The 15638-nt window shown below is 42.1% G+C and overlaps 1 protein-coding gene and 1 long non-coding RNA gene across 3 annotated transcripts in view; one reads left to right on the forward strand and one right to left on the reverse strand.

Annotated features, from left to right (window-relative positions):
* Window positions 1-15638, forward strand: part of LOC112068070 (leucine-rich repeat and fibronectin type-III domain-containing protein 2-like) — a 276254-nt gene that overhangs the window by 64064 nt on the left and 196552 nt on the right. The window lies entirely within an intron of this gene.
* Window positions 109-1619, reverse strand: LOC112068111 (uncharacterized). The gene is made up of 2 exons (XR_002893510.2): window positions 1250-1619; window positions 109-552 (listed from the first exon to the last, which is right to left on the reverse strand). It is a non-coding gene; the product is annotated as an uncharacterized lncRNA (long non-coding RNA).

Consider the following 15638-nt stretch of genomic DNA (forward strand, 5'->3'; position numbering starts at 1 on the left):
ATACCAAAGATGGTTTAAAAACTTGGGAACCAAGCCCAAGTTCAGTGTAGCCTGTTATCGCCTGGACTTGTTGAAATATCTTCAGACCTAGAAAAAAAAACTCCAGGCTTCCATCATAACATTCAATTTTATTGAAAAAGAAAACAAATTATTACAGGTGGCAGATTGGATTAACGGACATTTTGGGGTAATGAATAACCAACGTTCTCAAGTAATACTAGTCATACGTGCAAATAGAGCTTTATTAGTTTCCACCTGTAATGGGTCTCCTAGGGTAAAATGTATTCTTATTACAATTACTAGAGAACGTTGGTTATGAGTCTGCAGCTCTTTTCTCCCTTCTCCCCTGTTGCTACTACTGCTTCTGCTCTGTGGCAACCTAATGAAGTAGGTCTTGGAGGTGGGCCCAGGATAGAGTTTCCCAAGTTATGCATGGAGATGGTTCCCCATTCTTCACTGCAGCTCAGTGCGGGAGATGTGCTGGGGGCCGGTGAACCGGCAGTGCTGGGGCGCAGATAACCTGGTGCTGTCCCCATTCACTGGCGTTTGTGCCTTGAAAAATTAAAAAGTAGAGGGCTATTTAGTACACATATCCAAAATCATTGACCGAGACTACAATAGAATACAATGTTGCAAACATTTGAGTTGAGTGGGCCTGGCCTAGCTACTCAACTCTGCTCAAACATTTGCAACATTTCAGTTAGCTGGACCATGCAACCAAACTTTGTGTCACGCCCTGACCATAGAGAGCCCTTGGTTCTCTATGGTGTAGTAGGTCAGGGCGTGACTAGGGGGTGTTCTAGGTTATATATTTCTATGTTGGTGCTCGGCGGTATGGTTCCCAATTAGATGCAGCTGATGTTCGTTGTCTCTAATTGGAGATCATACTTAAGGGTTCCCTGTTCCAACCTGCTTTGTGGGATATTGTTTTTGAGAAAGTGCACGTAGCACCTCAGTAATGCACGGTCGTTGTTTTTTTCTTGGTTTGTTTTAAGTTTCACTTAATAAAGATGTGGAACTCCAATCACGCTGAGCCTTGGTCCGTCTCCACACATTCGTGACACTTTGACTTTGGTGTTACCAATGTGGGAAGCTAATGAGTTTGACAAAATGATGTTTGATCAAAAAGTTGTAAAGATCTTTATTTTAGTTGGTTGGCTTGCTTTCTTTGCACGAGTATTCTGCTATAGCTGGCCAGCTATTGTTAGCAAAAACAAATTCCTTGACTACAATAGAAATTACAACGTACCTCATTCTCTGGTGAAGATGGCATGTTGCTTTCCGTCTTCCCATGCCTATCAAGCCAGGGAAGCTGCAGCAACATTTCTGAAGTAGCCTTTCCACCAGCATCTCCACTGCAGCCCCTCGTTCCTTTTTTTGCATTGACGAACTTGCCGCGAACATTACCCCACTTTTTCAAACAAGTGATTGGGTCGGAACCCAGCGTCTCTGAAATCGCCCTCCATGAATTGGCCTTTACATGCTGTTTTTTTATATTATACATGGCTAGAATCTTAGAGGTGCCGGTATTTCTGTACTTCGGTCAAGCGATGCTCGAAGTTGTTGTCGTTTGCCATGTTGAATCCACACTGAGTTTCGGAGTGAATCGAGAAGAAGAAACTTACGTCACCCCTGCAGTTGCCCAATCCCCAACGGAGGGGAGTAGACTTCAGCTACTGAACTTTGTGTGCACGAACAGCCCCCAAAAAACTTGCCGAATACCAAAACGTTATCATAATATATGCACAAACTGTTCCAAACTGTTTCGGATGGGATGCATTCGGACGCCTTAACACTACCATCCCCTATGGATCTCATGAGGTAAAAATCAAACAGTCATGAAAATCATAATCTTTTGCTCTACTACTACAATTGCTTTCTCTCGTCAGGCCATGATATCCTAATCTCACAGTACCAATGTTCTGAAAACATCAAGAGAATCCCACAACATCCGGAAGTCACACACTGTGTTTCACACATCCGTGTCCTTGGTCTTACTTCTGAAGTCAGTACTATGAATATTCAAGACTCTAGTGACCCTCAATTTTGCAAACAGATACTGGCAGAATAATGTGTTTTAAATAAAGGGAACATGCTGACATTCATAACCATATTTATTCAATCACATAGATGTTACTGAATGTAATATACTATCAGTTACAAGCATACCTACATGTGTGTTGAATATTCTCCCGGGATTTTATAAATGTTCTATCCTGAGAATAAATAACTTTTCTCCCGGGTAACCCGGCATTTCCCGCGAAACCCAGAAATATCTTTCAAAGGCATTATAAAGCATATCCATACGTCTGGATTTGATTAGCGCTTTGATCAGCATGAAAATTTCAAACCTGATGCATGATGAGCCATATATTATGAGCTCTACATTAATGACATTTAATGAGCTCAACCCCAAAAAAGCCCAAATGATTGTGCCATTATCCAATACATATATGATATAGGCTACTGCACGTTATGCATGACAGAAAAACATAAAAGCTTATAGATGTAGCTAGCTATATGGTCTCTTGGATAAATAAATGAAACTAGCTTCAGTTGGCTAATATTTTTGAGCGTGAACTGTATTACTGTAATGTATTATGCTGTATGATAGACTGGAATTACACACATCGTTCAAACTATGATAATGCAGCAGAGAACATGCAATTATGGTGCAGCACATGCCCCCTACAAAGTTACAAGCATAGGCTATCAAATTTTAATTTTGAAATATAATGACATATTTGTATAATTAATAGACTTACCAATATATAGCCTACCTTTCATAATAATTCCCATAATGTTAGTCTACCTCTTTCTCTCTCCGTTGTTGCTTCATTCCTTCCATCGCTTTCAACAGTGTCACGTTCCTGACCTGTTTTCTCTTGTTTTTGTATGTGTTTAGTTGGTCAGGGCGTGAGTTGGGGTGGGCATTCTATGTTTTGTGTTTCTATGTTGGGTGCAATGTGTTGCCTGATATGGTTCTCAATTAGGGGGCAGGTGTTTTACGTTTTCTCTGATTGAGAACCATATTAAGGTAGGCTGTTCACACTGTTTGTTTGTGGGTGGTTGTCTACCGTGTCTGTATGTCTACCACACGGGACTGTTTCGTTTGTCGTTCGTGTATGTAGTCTGTTCCTGTTCGTGCGTTCTTCGTATTTTGTAAGTTCTCAAGTCCAGGTCTGTCTACATCGTTTATTTGTTTTGTAGTTTGTTAAAGTGTTTTCGTGTTTCGTCTTTACTTTAATAAATATTCATTATGTCCAGATTCAACGCTGCATTTGTCCGACCCTTACTCCTCCGAGGAGGAGGAATTAGACAGTCGTTACAAACAGTTAAATGATATACGTTTTGTTGTCCTTATCTTCATCATTCTAATGACATCCTTGAATAATATAGAACTAGATGCAGAAGGCTTTCACTTCTCTTCACGAAGATTGAATGGCTATGGGTCTGAATAAATACTGTAACTGCTATAGGATTCCGCCATTGTCCGCCATTGTGCTTCTTAAAAAACTACCCTTGTTCTATTGACTGCTGTATTTATCATTCAACATAATCTATTGGTTTAATTAATGCTAAAATAATTATATCCAGCAAGCTATTCTAGTCCAGCTTTCTCTGCATGGAACTCCAAGAGCTAAGGAGCGTTTTTTTTAAAGGAGATGCCAGCGGAGCTTGCGTTTTGCGCAAGAGATATAAGGGTATTATGCATAACCCATAATTAATTACCTAAATATAAGGCTAATGCTGCATTTATTGTATTACCTGAAAGAGGTATACTAGGACAACTATATAGGGCTATATATTGTATCAAAATAGAACAGGATTATATATTTGAGAGAGAGAAAGACTACGAGAGAGTGCTTGCACATGCACTGATTTAAAGCAACAGTATTCTAGTGATAGGCTCTTTTTAAAACGCATACAAATCTTTATAATTAAAAAACAAGATAATCCCCGAAAGCCAGATAGAGATGGGTAAATTAGACCCATTTGGTCTTTATATTACTGTAGCATAGGCTATGCTGCAGCAAATGTAGGCCTACTTCTCACGAGAAAAAAAGTTACCATGAGGATACTGTAGGTGTACATGCATTGTGAACTTCACTCCATAATGAGATAGGCTGTCTGTCCCCACCCTGAACGTTGACTCTTCATGCAGATGACGTTGAGAAAACAGATGACATTGTATAGAATCTAACAGTTCCATTTCAAGCCATGCTGTTCATATAAATAATTCATCATTTACCGGTTTCTCGCAGTTACATTTGAAGTCAGAAATTTACATACACCTTAGCCAAATACATTTAAACTCAGTTGTTCACAATTCCTGATATTTAATCCAAGTAAAAATTCCCTGTCTTAGCTCAGTTAGGATCACCGCTTTATTTTAAGAATGTGAAATGTCAGAATAATAGTAGTAGAGAGAATGATTTATTTCAGCTTTAATTCCTTTCATCACATTCCCAGTGGGTCAGAAGTTTAAATACACCCAATTAGTATTTGGTAGTTGAAAGATTAGTGGAATTTGTGTGGGTAGCTGGACAGTTAGGATGACTGACAGTGAAGGTGAACAGGTGGTCACGTGTCAGAGGAATGGATGAGACTGAGGCAGGAATTCCTTTAACCATAAAGTGGTATATTTACTGAGTAGTCTGTGCTGCATAACAGAGGAAACAAAATAACATGTATCCGATCAAATTCATAAATCACAAAGATCATATCATAACAATCATTCATGATTAACATAATTAGGGAATTCAACAATCCAGTTTATTAAGAAGTCAATAGTAATCATCCGTGAGTCATTTATGCTCGTAACTATTTATCATAAGTCATGAAAGAATACAAACAGTGAATGGTTATTCAATCTATAATCCCCATTAGTTTGATATCAAAGTCGATCTGTAACGGTGGTCCTCCTCCTCTTCAACCGAAAAGGAGGAGTATTGAGGGAACCAAGGCGCAGCGGGTTGTGAACACATAATATTTATTAAAGACAAGACGAAAACACGAACTTCACTATAAACTAACAAAACAACAAACGGAGTAGACAGACCTGAACAACGAACTTACATTAAACACGAGAACGCACGAACAGGGAAAATAGCCTACACATAAAATGACGATGTACAACACAAACCGAACAGTCCCGTATGGTGCGACAAACACTGACACAGGAGACAACCACCCACAACGAACACTGTGAAACAACCTACCTAAATATGACTCTCAATTAGAGGAACGCCAAACACCTGCCTCTAATTGAGAGCCATACCAGGCAACCCTTAAACCAACATAGAAACAGACAACATAGAATGCCCACCCAAACTCACGTCCTGACCAACTAACACATACAACAAACTAACAGAAATAGGTCAGGAACGTGACACGATCAGATTGCAAACAATGACGTTTCTCACTTCACCCTTTCAATTGTCTTCATGTGTACATGTAATTAATTTCATATTAACCATATTGATTGCATAATTGGCCTATGAGGATCCGTAGGGCCGTAATCATTGACCATTCACATTACACAATATGTTTGAAGCGTGCGCTCCAAGCCGCGCTCCGCGGTAATAACTATAAACAATAACAGATGGCCCACTCTCCCGATCGCAACAGATAGTTCAGATGAAAGGTAACAGAGTCGGTGGACTTACATGAATTCATGGACGCACAGAACTTCTGGAGCAGACGAAGTTAAGGAAGAGAAAGCAGCGAGATCAGGCGATGGCGTTTTCCTCCTTTTATGAGGATGAGATCTGTCGGTCATTGCCACCTGACCTAATTAAAGCGCCCCTGGCTCAGCTAAGTGGCCATGAATTAAAGGATTATTCCACCAACTCCATGGGCCTTTTCTACAGCCACCCTGGAAATTTGTTAAATTCCACACTCCTCAAAAAGGCTCATTGTCATCTCAGGGAGAGGAATTAGTCGAGCAACTGGCCAGATATATGTCCGGTTCTTTACCTGGATCTCCACTGATCTAACGCGACCATCGGTCCCAGGCATGGTCTTAGTGATACGTCCCACCGGCCAGGACGCTCGAGGCAGCTGAGGGTCCACCATCATTACTACTTGGCCAGTTTCCAGGCTGGCCATTTCTCTCCTCCATTTCCCTCTGTGCTGTAGGCTTGGTAGGTAATCCCGAATGAATCGGGCCTAGAAATGGTCAGCCAAGATCTGGCTGTGTCGCCACCGGCGTCTGGCAACGAGGTTGGTATCAGCATACATGGCTTGAGGAAGTGACGCATCTTGGCGTCCCATCAAGAGCATATTCGGTGTAACCGGATCGGGGTCAGCGAAGTCTGCAGAGAGATATCCCAAGGGTTTGGAGTTCAATATACCTCCCACCTCTATCAGGACGGTCCGCAAGACAGTTTGGTCTCCCAGGACGACTCGTAAGGCCGTCTTTACAGATTTGATCTATCGCTCCCATGTTCCTTTAAAATGAGGAGCTCCTGGAGGGATACATTTGAATAAGATTTGTTGGTCCATCAGTTGATCCTGGAGGCTGGGTTCCATGGCTTGGAAGGCTTCCTCCAACCTGGCTTCTCCTGCCTTGACGTTTGTCTTTACATTGTTTAACTTGGGTCAAACATTTCGGGTAGCCACCCACAAGCTTCCCACAATAAGTTGGGTGAATTTTGGTCTATTCCTCCTGACAGAGCTGTTGTAACTGAGTCAGGTTTGTAGGCCTCCTTGCTCGCGCACACTTTTTCAGTTCTGCCCACACGTTTTCTATAGGATTGAGGTCAGGGCTTTGTGATGGCCACTGCAATACCTTGACTTTGTTGTCCTTAAGCCATTTTGGAAGTATGCTTGGGGTCATTGTCCATTTGGAAGACCCATTTGCGACCAAGCTTTAACTTCCTGAATGATGTCTTGAGATGTTGCTTCAATATAATTTTTTCCTACCTCATGATGCCATCTATTTTGTGAAGTGCACCGGTCCCTCCTGCAGCAAAGCACCCCAACAACATGATGCTGCCACCCCCGTGCTTCACGGTTGGGATGGTGTTCTTCGGTTTGCAAGCCACCCCCTTTTTCCTCCAAACATAACAATGCTCATTATGGCCAAACACTATTTTTGTTTCATCAGATCAGAGGACATTTCTCTACAAAGTAAAATCTTTGTCCCCATGTGCAGTTGCAAAATGTAGCATGGCTTTTTTATGGTGGTTTTGGAGCAGTGGCATTTTCCTTGCTGAGCGGCCTTTCAGGTTGTCAATATAGGACTGTGGACATAGATGCTAGAGTAAACAGGTACAAAAGTATCTTCACAAGGTCCTTTGCTGTTCTGGGATTGATTTTCACTTTTCGTACCAAAGTACGTTCATCTCTAGGAGACAGAACGCGTCTCCTTCCTGAGCGGTATGACGGCTGCGTGGTCCCATGGTGTTTATACTTACGTACTATTGTTTGTACAGATGAATGTGGTACCTTCAGGCGTTTGGAAATTGCTCCCAAGGATGAACCAGACTCCCAGAGGGAGGTGTGTGTGAGGAGTTGTGGGCACTATGGACGTTAAAGAGCTTAAAAATAAGCTGTACTTGAAATAGAGACTAGGTATACGAGAGAACATCTGGCAATTACTAGTATCAAAGAAAATTAGGAAGATAATCCTGAAGGTGTAGTGAAATCATTTTTTCTTAAACTCTACAGATCTCAGGTGATACTGTCAACAAAATTAAACTCGAACGTGTACATCAATTTTGACTGAGAGGACAGAGAAATGAGCGCCCAATCGTTGCCAAACTTGCATTCTTTACATGGAAAATAATGGTTAAAAGCCTTGGCTAAAGACTCGCTGACACGGAAATAGGCATGAATGACCAATTCCCGAAGGAAATTACAGAACAGCGTAAAGTTCTGTAGCCACTCTCCAAGGTGAGTAATTTAAAAAGGAAACGTGTAGCTCTCGTAGTCAATAAACTTTAAATTGATAACCAAGTGTTCCGAGACATCAATACTACTCCATGGCTATACTAAATATTTCAACGTTCCCATAGAAGAGTCATTGTTAAAAAAAAAAAAAAACATTTATAAAGAGATTAACTACAAATACACTATACCGTTCAAGATAAGGAGTGTTGTAAAATAATTAGTATTCAACTCTATTTATAGTATTTATAAGTAGATAAGACCGCATTAGAAGAAAGGACGATTAAACAAAAGTACTCAAAAGCCTGAAATTAGGTAGGAATCAACATGGTAGAGATAAAAACACAGCAAACAGAGGACATAGTATGTGGGTATATTGGGATGGAAGGTGGGTGTGTGCTTTTGAGTCATGAAAACTGTGGAGTTAAATGAGTGATAAAGGAAAATGGTTGCAAATGCCAGAGCGTATGTGTGTCTGCGAGCAGGAGTTGTGACAGAGAGAGGTAACCATTTTGCAGAGATATGGGATATACATTTTAAAATAAATTATAAATATATTCATTGTCCAATCATGATGGAACGGTCCCCAAACCTATACCCTAGACACCGACCTGAGCAACCCATACACTAAGAAGAAGTCCTTATCTGTTTTATAGGCCTACTGCAAGTAGCATATACGCAGCCAAGACAAAGATAAATGCAGTCAGAGACCAACTAAAGTGGCACCACCCCTTCAATATTCTGAGCCTGCCTGGCAGGGTTTGTCTTGCAAAGCCGAAGCTCCCGGATGAGTGAGCATAATATGCAAGGAATTTCATATAACTTCTAATGAGAACCTTGACCACCTTGTACCTAGCCGGTGCGAATTTCAGTGGGGTACCCCCACCCAGGTAGTGGCAGTGCTGACAACACCAGCAGCAGTACCCGAGGGGAGGGGGGTCACACTCATTCAGAGAGGGGGAATATTATTGTGGCACTGGTGGCACAAACTCAAAGGTCTACCTGCACAGAGATGTGTGTCTAAGGGGAAGTGGGTGTATCTGAGCTCCAACAGCTTAGGACATTAGTTAATCAAATCTCCGAATTCCAAAATGTTGCATTCCCACATCAAGTCCTTTCTTGAGTTGGGCTTGGTTGAAAGAAATACTGTTGAATATCTTGTGGTTGTTTGTGGGGGAAGGGAAGGGTGTATGTGCGTGTGTGTCCCACATCTGTTGAATTGAGTAATGTTAAGGACAATACAGTACCAGTCAAAAGTTTGGACACACCTACTCATTCAAGGGTTATTTATTTTGATTATTTTCTACATTGTAGACTAATAGTCAAGACATTAAAACTATGAAATATAGAATCATGTAGTAACCAAAATCAAAGTGTTAAACACATGAAAATATATTTTATATTCTTCAAAGTAGCCTTGATGACAGCTTTGCACACTCTGGGCATTCTCTCAAACATCTTCATAAGAAATGCTTTTCCAACAGTCTTGAAAGAGTTCCCACATATGCTGGGCACTAGTTGGCTGTTTTTCCTTCACTCTGTGGTCCAACTCATCCCAAACCATCTCAATTGGGTTGAGGTCAGGTTATTGTGGAGGCCAGGTCATCTGATGCAGCACTCCATCACTCTCCTTCTTGGTCAAATAGCCCTTACACAGCCTGGATGTGTGTTGGGTCATTGTTCTGTTGAAAAACAAATTATAGTGGCACTAAGTGCAAACCAGATGGGATGGCATGTTGCTGCAGAATGCTGTGGTAGACATGCTAGTTAAGTGTACCTTGATTTTTAAATAAATCCGACAGTGTCACCAGCAAAGCACCCCACACCATCACACCTCCTCCTCCATGCTTCACGTTGGGAACCACACATGCAGAGATCAACCGTTCACCTACTCTGCGTCTCACAAAGACACGGTGGTTGGAACCAAAAATCTCAAATTTGGACTCATCAGACTAAAGGACAGATTTCTACCTGTCTAATGTCCTTTGCTCGTGTTTCTCGTCCCAAGCAAGTCTCCTCCTCTTATTGGTGTCCTTTAGTAGTGGTTTCCTTGCAGCATTCAACTATGAAGGCCTGGTTCATGCAGTCTCCTCTGAACAGTTAATGTTGAGATGTGTTTGTTGCTTGATCTCTGAGGCATTGATTTGGGCTGCAATCTGAGGTGCAGTTGTTCTAATGAACTTATCCTCTGCAGCTGTGGTAACTCTGGGTCTTCCTTTCCTCTGGCAGTCCTCATGAGAGCCAGTTTCATCATAACGATTGATGGTTTTTGCGACTGCACTTGAAGAAACGTTCAAAGTTCTTGACATTTTCCGTCTTTTGTCTTAAAGTTTTTTTTTTGTCTTAAAGTAATGGACTGTCGCTTCTCTTTGCTTATTTGAGCTGTTCTTGTCCTAATATGGACTTGGTCTTTTACCAAATAGGGCTCTCTTATGTATGCCACCCCTACCTTTTCACAACACAACTCATTGGCTAAAATGCATACCCCAACCAGCAGCCATGGATTATAGGCAAAATTTGCACTGAGCTAAAGTGTAGAGCTGCCGCTTTCAAGTTACTGGACTCCTGAACGCTTATAAGAAATCCTGCTATGCCCCCTGATGAACCAAACAGGCGAAGCGCCAATACAGGACTAAGATTGAGTCGTACTACACCGGCTCCTACGCTCGTCGGATATGGCAGGGCCTGCTACTTACAGTGGCTTGTGAAAGTATTCACCCTCCGTTGGCATTTTTCTTTTTTGTTGCCTTACAACCTGGAATTAGAAAATATTTTGGGGGGGTTTTGTATCATTTCATTTACACAACATGCCTACCACTTTGAAGATGCAAAATATTTTTTATTGTGAAATAAACAAGAAATAAGAAAAAAAACTGAATAGTTATGCACGCTCAAGTTTTCACCCACTCAAAGTCAATACTTTGTAGAGCCACCTTTCTTAGCAATTACAGCTGCAAGTCTCTTGGGGTATATCTATATAAGCTTGGCACATCTAGCCACTGGGATTTTTGCCCATTCTTCAAGGCAAAACTGCTCCAGCTCCTTCAAGTTGGATGGGTTCTGCTGGTGTACAGCAATTTTTAAGTCATAGAACAGATTCTCAATTGGATTGAGGTCTGGGCTTTGACTAGTCCATTCCAAGACATTTAAATGTTTTCCCTTAAACCACTCGAGTGTTGCTTTAGCAATATGCTCAGGATCATTGTCCTGCTGGAAGGTGAACCTCTGTCCCAGCCTCAAATCTCTGGAAGACTGAAACAGGTTTCCGCTCACGAATTTCCCTGTATTTAGCGCCATACATCATTCCTTCAATTCTGACCAGTTTCCCAGTCCCTGCCAATGAAAAACATCCCCACAGCATGATGCTGCCACCACCATGCTTCACTGTGGGGATTGTGTTCTCGGGGTGATGGGAGGTGTTGGGTTTGCGCCAGACATAGCATTTATCTTGATGGCCAAAAAGCTACATTTTAGTCTCATCTGACCAGAGTACCTTCTACCATATGTTTGGGGAGTCTCCCACATGCCTTTTGGCGAACACTAACTTCTTCACATCTGGTGAAATTGCAGAGCGCGAAATACAAACTACAGAATTATCAATATTTAACTTTCATAAAATCACAAGTGTAATACATCAAAATTAAGCTTAAATTCTTGTTAATCCAGCCGCTGTGTCATATCAAAAAGGCTTTACGGTGAAAGCACACCATGCAATTATCTGAGGACAGCGCCCCGCATACAAAACATATTTCAACCAGGCAGGTCCGACACGAAAGTCAGAAATAGCGATATAAAAAATGCCTTACCTTTGATCTTCTTCTGTTAGCCCTCCAAACAGTCCCAGTTACATCACAAATTGTCCTTTTGTTTGATAATGTCCTTTATATCCATAAAAACTCAGTTTAGCTGGCACACTTCAGTCAATAATCCACCCAGTTTCCCTCTAAAAATGCAAACAAAATGAATCCCAAACGTTACGAATAAACTTTTCCAAACAAGTCAAACAACGTTTATAATCAAACCTCAAGTACCCTAAAACGTACATAAATGATACAATTTAAGACGGAGAATCTTTAGTCTTTACCAGAGAAAAATACCAAAGAGCGCGCTCTCATTCACGCGCTTGGAAACACGACAGCCAAAATGGGAGCCACCTAGATAAACTACAATTTCTGGCTAATTTGTCCAAAAACCAGCCTGAAACTCTTTCTAAAGACTTGACATCTAGTGGAAGCTCTAGGAACTGCAATCTGGGAGGACTTCGCCTTATAATAAAAGTGACTGCCATTGAAAATAGTGGTAGGCTGAAATTCGTTTTTTTGGGATGGTTTGTCCTCGGGGTTTCGCCTGCCATATCAGTTCTGTTATACTCAGACATTATTTTAACAGTTTTAGAAACTTCAGTGTTTTCTATCCAAATCTAMCAATTATATGCATATCCTAGCTTCTGGGCCTGAGTAGGAGGCAGTTTACTTTGGGCATGCTTTTCATCCGGATGTGAAAATACCGCCTCCTAGCCCGAAGAGGTTTTAAGCAATGACTTTTTTCTCGACACTCTTCTGTAAAGCCCAGCTTAAAGTGGTCCTATGGACAGATACTCCAATCTCCGCTGTGGAGCTTTGCAGCTCCTTCAGGGTTATCTTTGGTCTCTTTGTTGCCTCTCTGATTAATGCCCTCCTTGCCTTGTCTGTGAGTTTGTGGGCGGCCCTCTCTTGGCAGGTTTGTTGTGGTGCCATATTCTTTCCATTTTTAATATTGGATTTAATGTGCTCTGTGGGATGTTCAAAGTTTCTAATTTTTTTATAACCCAACCCTGATCTGTACTTCTCCAGAACTTTGTCCCTGACCTGTTTGGAAAGCTCCTTGGTCTTCATGGTGCTGCTTGCTTGGTGGTGTTGCAGTCTCTGGGGCCTATCAGAACAGGTGTAAATATACCGAGATCATGCAAGACTTAAATAAAAATGTTGTGACTTCTGAAGGTAATTGGTTGTACCAGATCTTATTTAATGGCTTCATAGCAAAAGGGGGTGAATACATATGCAGGCACCACGTTTCTTTTTTAAAATTTCACTTCAGCAATTTAGACTTTTGTATGGCCATTACATGAAATCCAAATAAAAATTACAGATTGTAATGCAACAAAATAGGAAAAACACCAAGGGGGATGAATACTTTTGCAAGGCACTGTATTACAGACTACAAAGGGAAGCACAGCCGCTCAGTGACACGAGCCTGCCAGACGAACTAAATCACTTCTATGCCCGCGTCGAGGCAAGTAACACTGAGGCATGCATGAGAGCATCAGCTTTTCCGGACGACTGTGATCACGCTCTCCGTAGTCGACGTGAGTAGGACATTTAAACAGGTCAACATTCACAAGGCCGCTGGGCCAGACAGATTACGAGGACGTGGGCTCCGGGCATGTGATGACCAACTGGCAGGTGTCTTCAGTGACATTTTCAACATGTCCCTGATTGAGTCTGTAATACCCACATGCTTCAAGCAGACAACCATAGTCCCTGTGCCCAATAGCACTAAGGTAACCTGCCTAAATTACTACAGACCCGTAGCACTCACGTCCGTAGCCATGACGTCCTTTAAAAGGCTGGCAATGCCTCACTTTAACACCATTATCCCAGAAACCCTAGACCCACTCCAATTTGCATACCGCTCAAGCAGATCCACAGATGATGCAATCTCTATTGCACTCCACACTTACGTGAGAATGCTATTCATTGACTACAGCTCAGCGTTCAACACTATAGTGCCCTCAAAGCTCATCACTAAGCTAAGGACCATGAGACTAAACACCTCCCTCTGCAACTGGATCCTGGACTTCATGATGGGCCGCCCCCAGGTGGTGAGGGTAGGTAGCAACACATCTGCCACGGTGATCCTGGAGCCCTTCAGGGATGAGTGCTCAGTCCCCTCCTGTACTCCCTGTTCACCCACGACTGCATGGCCTAGCACGACTCCAACACCATCATTAAGTTCGCAGACGACACAGTGGTAGGCCTGATCACTGACAACACAGCCTATAGGGAGGAGGTCAGAGACCTGGCCGGGTGGCGCCAGAATAACAACGCATCCCTCAACGTAATCAAAACAAAGGAGATGATTGTGGACTACAGGAAAAGGAGGACCGAGCACTCCCCCATTCTCATCGACAGGGCTGTAGTGGAGCAGGTTGAGAGCTTCAAGTTCCTTGGTGTCCACATCATCAACAAACTAGAATGGTCCAAACACACCAAGACAGTTGTGAAGAGGGCACGACAAAGCCTATTCCCCCTCAGGAGACTGAAAATATTTGGCATGGGTCCTGAGATCCTCAAAAGGTTCTACAGCTGCAACATCAAGAGCATCCTGACTTGTTGCATCAACCGCCCGGCCTCCGACCGCAAGTCACTACAGAGGGTAGTGCGTACAGCCCAGTATATCACTGGGGCTAAGCTGCCTGCCATCCAAGACCTCGACACCAGGCGGTGTCAGAGGAAGGCTCTAAAAATGTTCAAAGACCCCAGCCACCCCAGTCATAGACTGTTCTCTCTGCTACCACATGGCAAGCGGTACCGGAGTGCCAAGTCTAGGACAAAAAGGCTTCTCAACAGCTTTTACTCCCAAGCCATAAGACTCCTGAACAGGTAATCAAATGGCTACCCGGACTATTTGCATTGTTTCCCACCACCCCTCTTTTACGCTGCTGCTACTCTGTTTATCATCTATACATAGTCACTTTAACTATACATTCATGTACATATTACCTCAATTTGCCCGTCTAACCGGTGCCCCCGCACATTGATTCTGTACCGGTATCACCTGTATATAGCCTCTCTACAGTTATTTTCACTGTTGTTTTTTTCCTTTACTTATCTATTGTTTACCTCACACCTATTTTTTCCTTAAATTGCACTGTTGGTTAGGACTTCTAAGGAAGCAGCACATGACAAATAAACTTTGATTTGATGAAGGAAATAAATCCCTCAAAATAACTTAAGGCACACCTGTTAAATGAAATGCATTCCAGGTAACTACCTCATGAAGCTGGTTGAGAGAATTCCAAGAGTGTGCAAAGCTGTCATCAAGGCAAAGGGTTGCTACTTTCAAGAATATTAAATATTTTTGTTTAACACTTTTTTGGTTACTACATCTTCCATGTGTGTTATGTCATAGTTTTGATGTCTTCACTATTATTCTACATAGAGGTTCGGTTAAAATGCGGAAGACACATTTCAGTTTAAGGCATTCAGTTGTACGACAGACTAGATATCCCCCTTTCCCGAATGTAGAAAATAGTAAAAATCATGAAAAACCCTTGAATGAGAAAGTTTGTACAGACCCTCGTCCGGGATCGAACGAGGGTCTGTAGCGACGCATCTAGCACTGAGATGCAGTGCCTTAGACCACAGCGCCACTCGGGAGCCCAGACAATGACGAGCAAGGTTAGGGTCAGCTCCATTCTTTACAGAGTAAAAGAATGACATTCCATTCAGGAATAGGACATTGCCTGTTGATGTTCACATAATTACAAATCAATAATAAGAACGTAGTATGCTCATGAATTAAAACAGAAACTGTCAAGAAGTCGGTGATGCTTTCTCATGGCTTTCCCTGGTCTTGAAAGTCTGATGGATTCCAGTCTGTTGCATGCATGCAATAATTTAAATCTGATCACAGGCAGCTGACAGGCATAACAAACAAAAACAATTACATTAAACTATCATCTGCAAGGTGTTAACTAAGTGTGG

This window comes from Salvelinus sp. IW2-2015, unplaced genomic scaffold, assembly GCF_002910315.2.
Source record: "Salvelinus sp. IW2-2015 unplaced genomic scaffold, ASM291031v2 Un_scaffold83, whole genome shotgun sequence".
Taxonomy (NCBI): Eukaryota; Metazoa; Chordata; class Actinopteri; order Salmoniformes; family Salmonidae; genus Salvelinus; species Salvelinus sp. IW2-2015.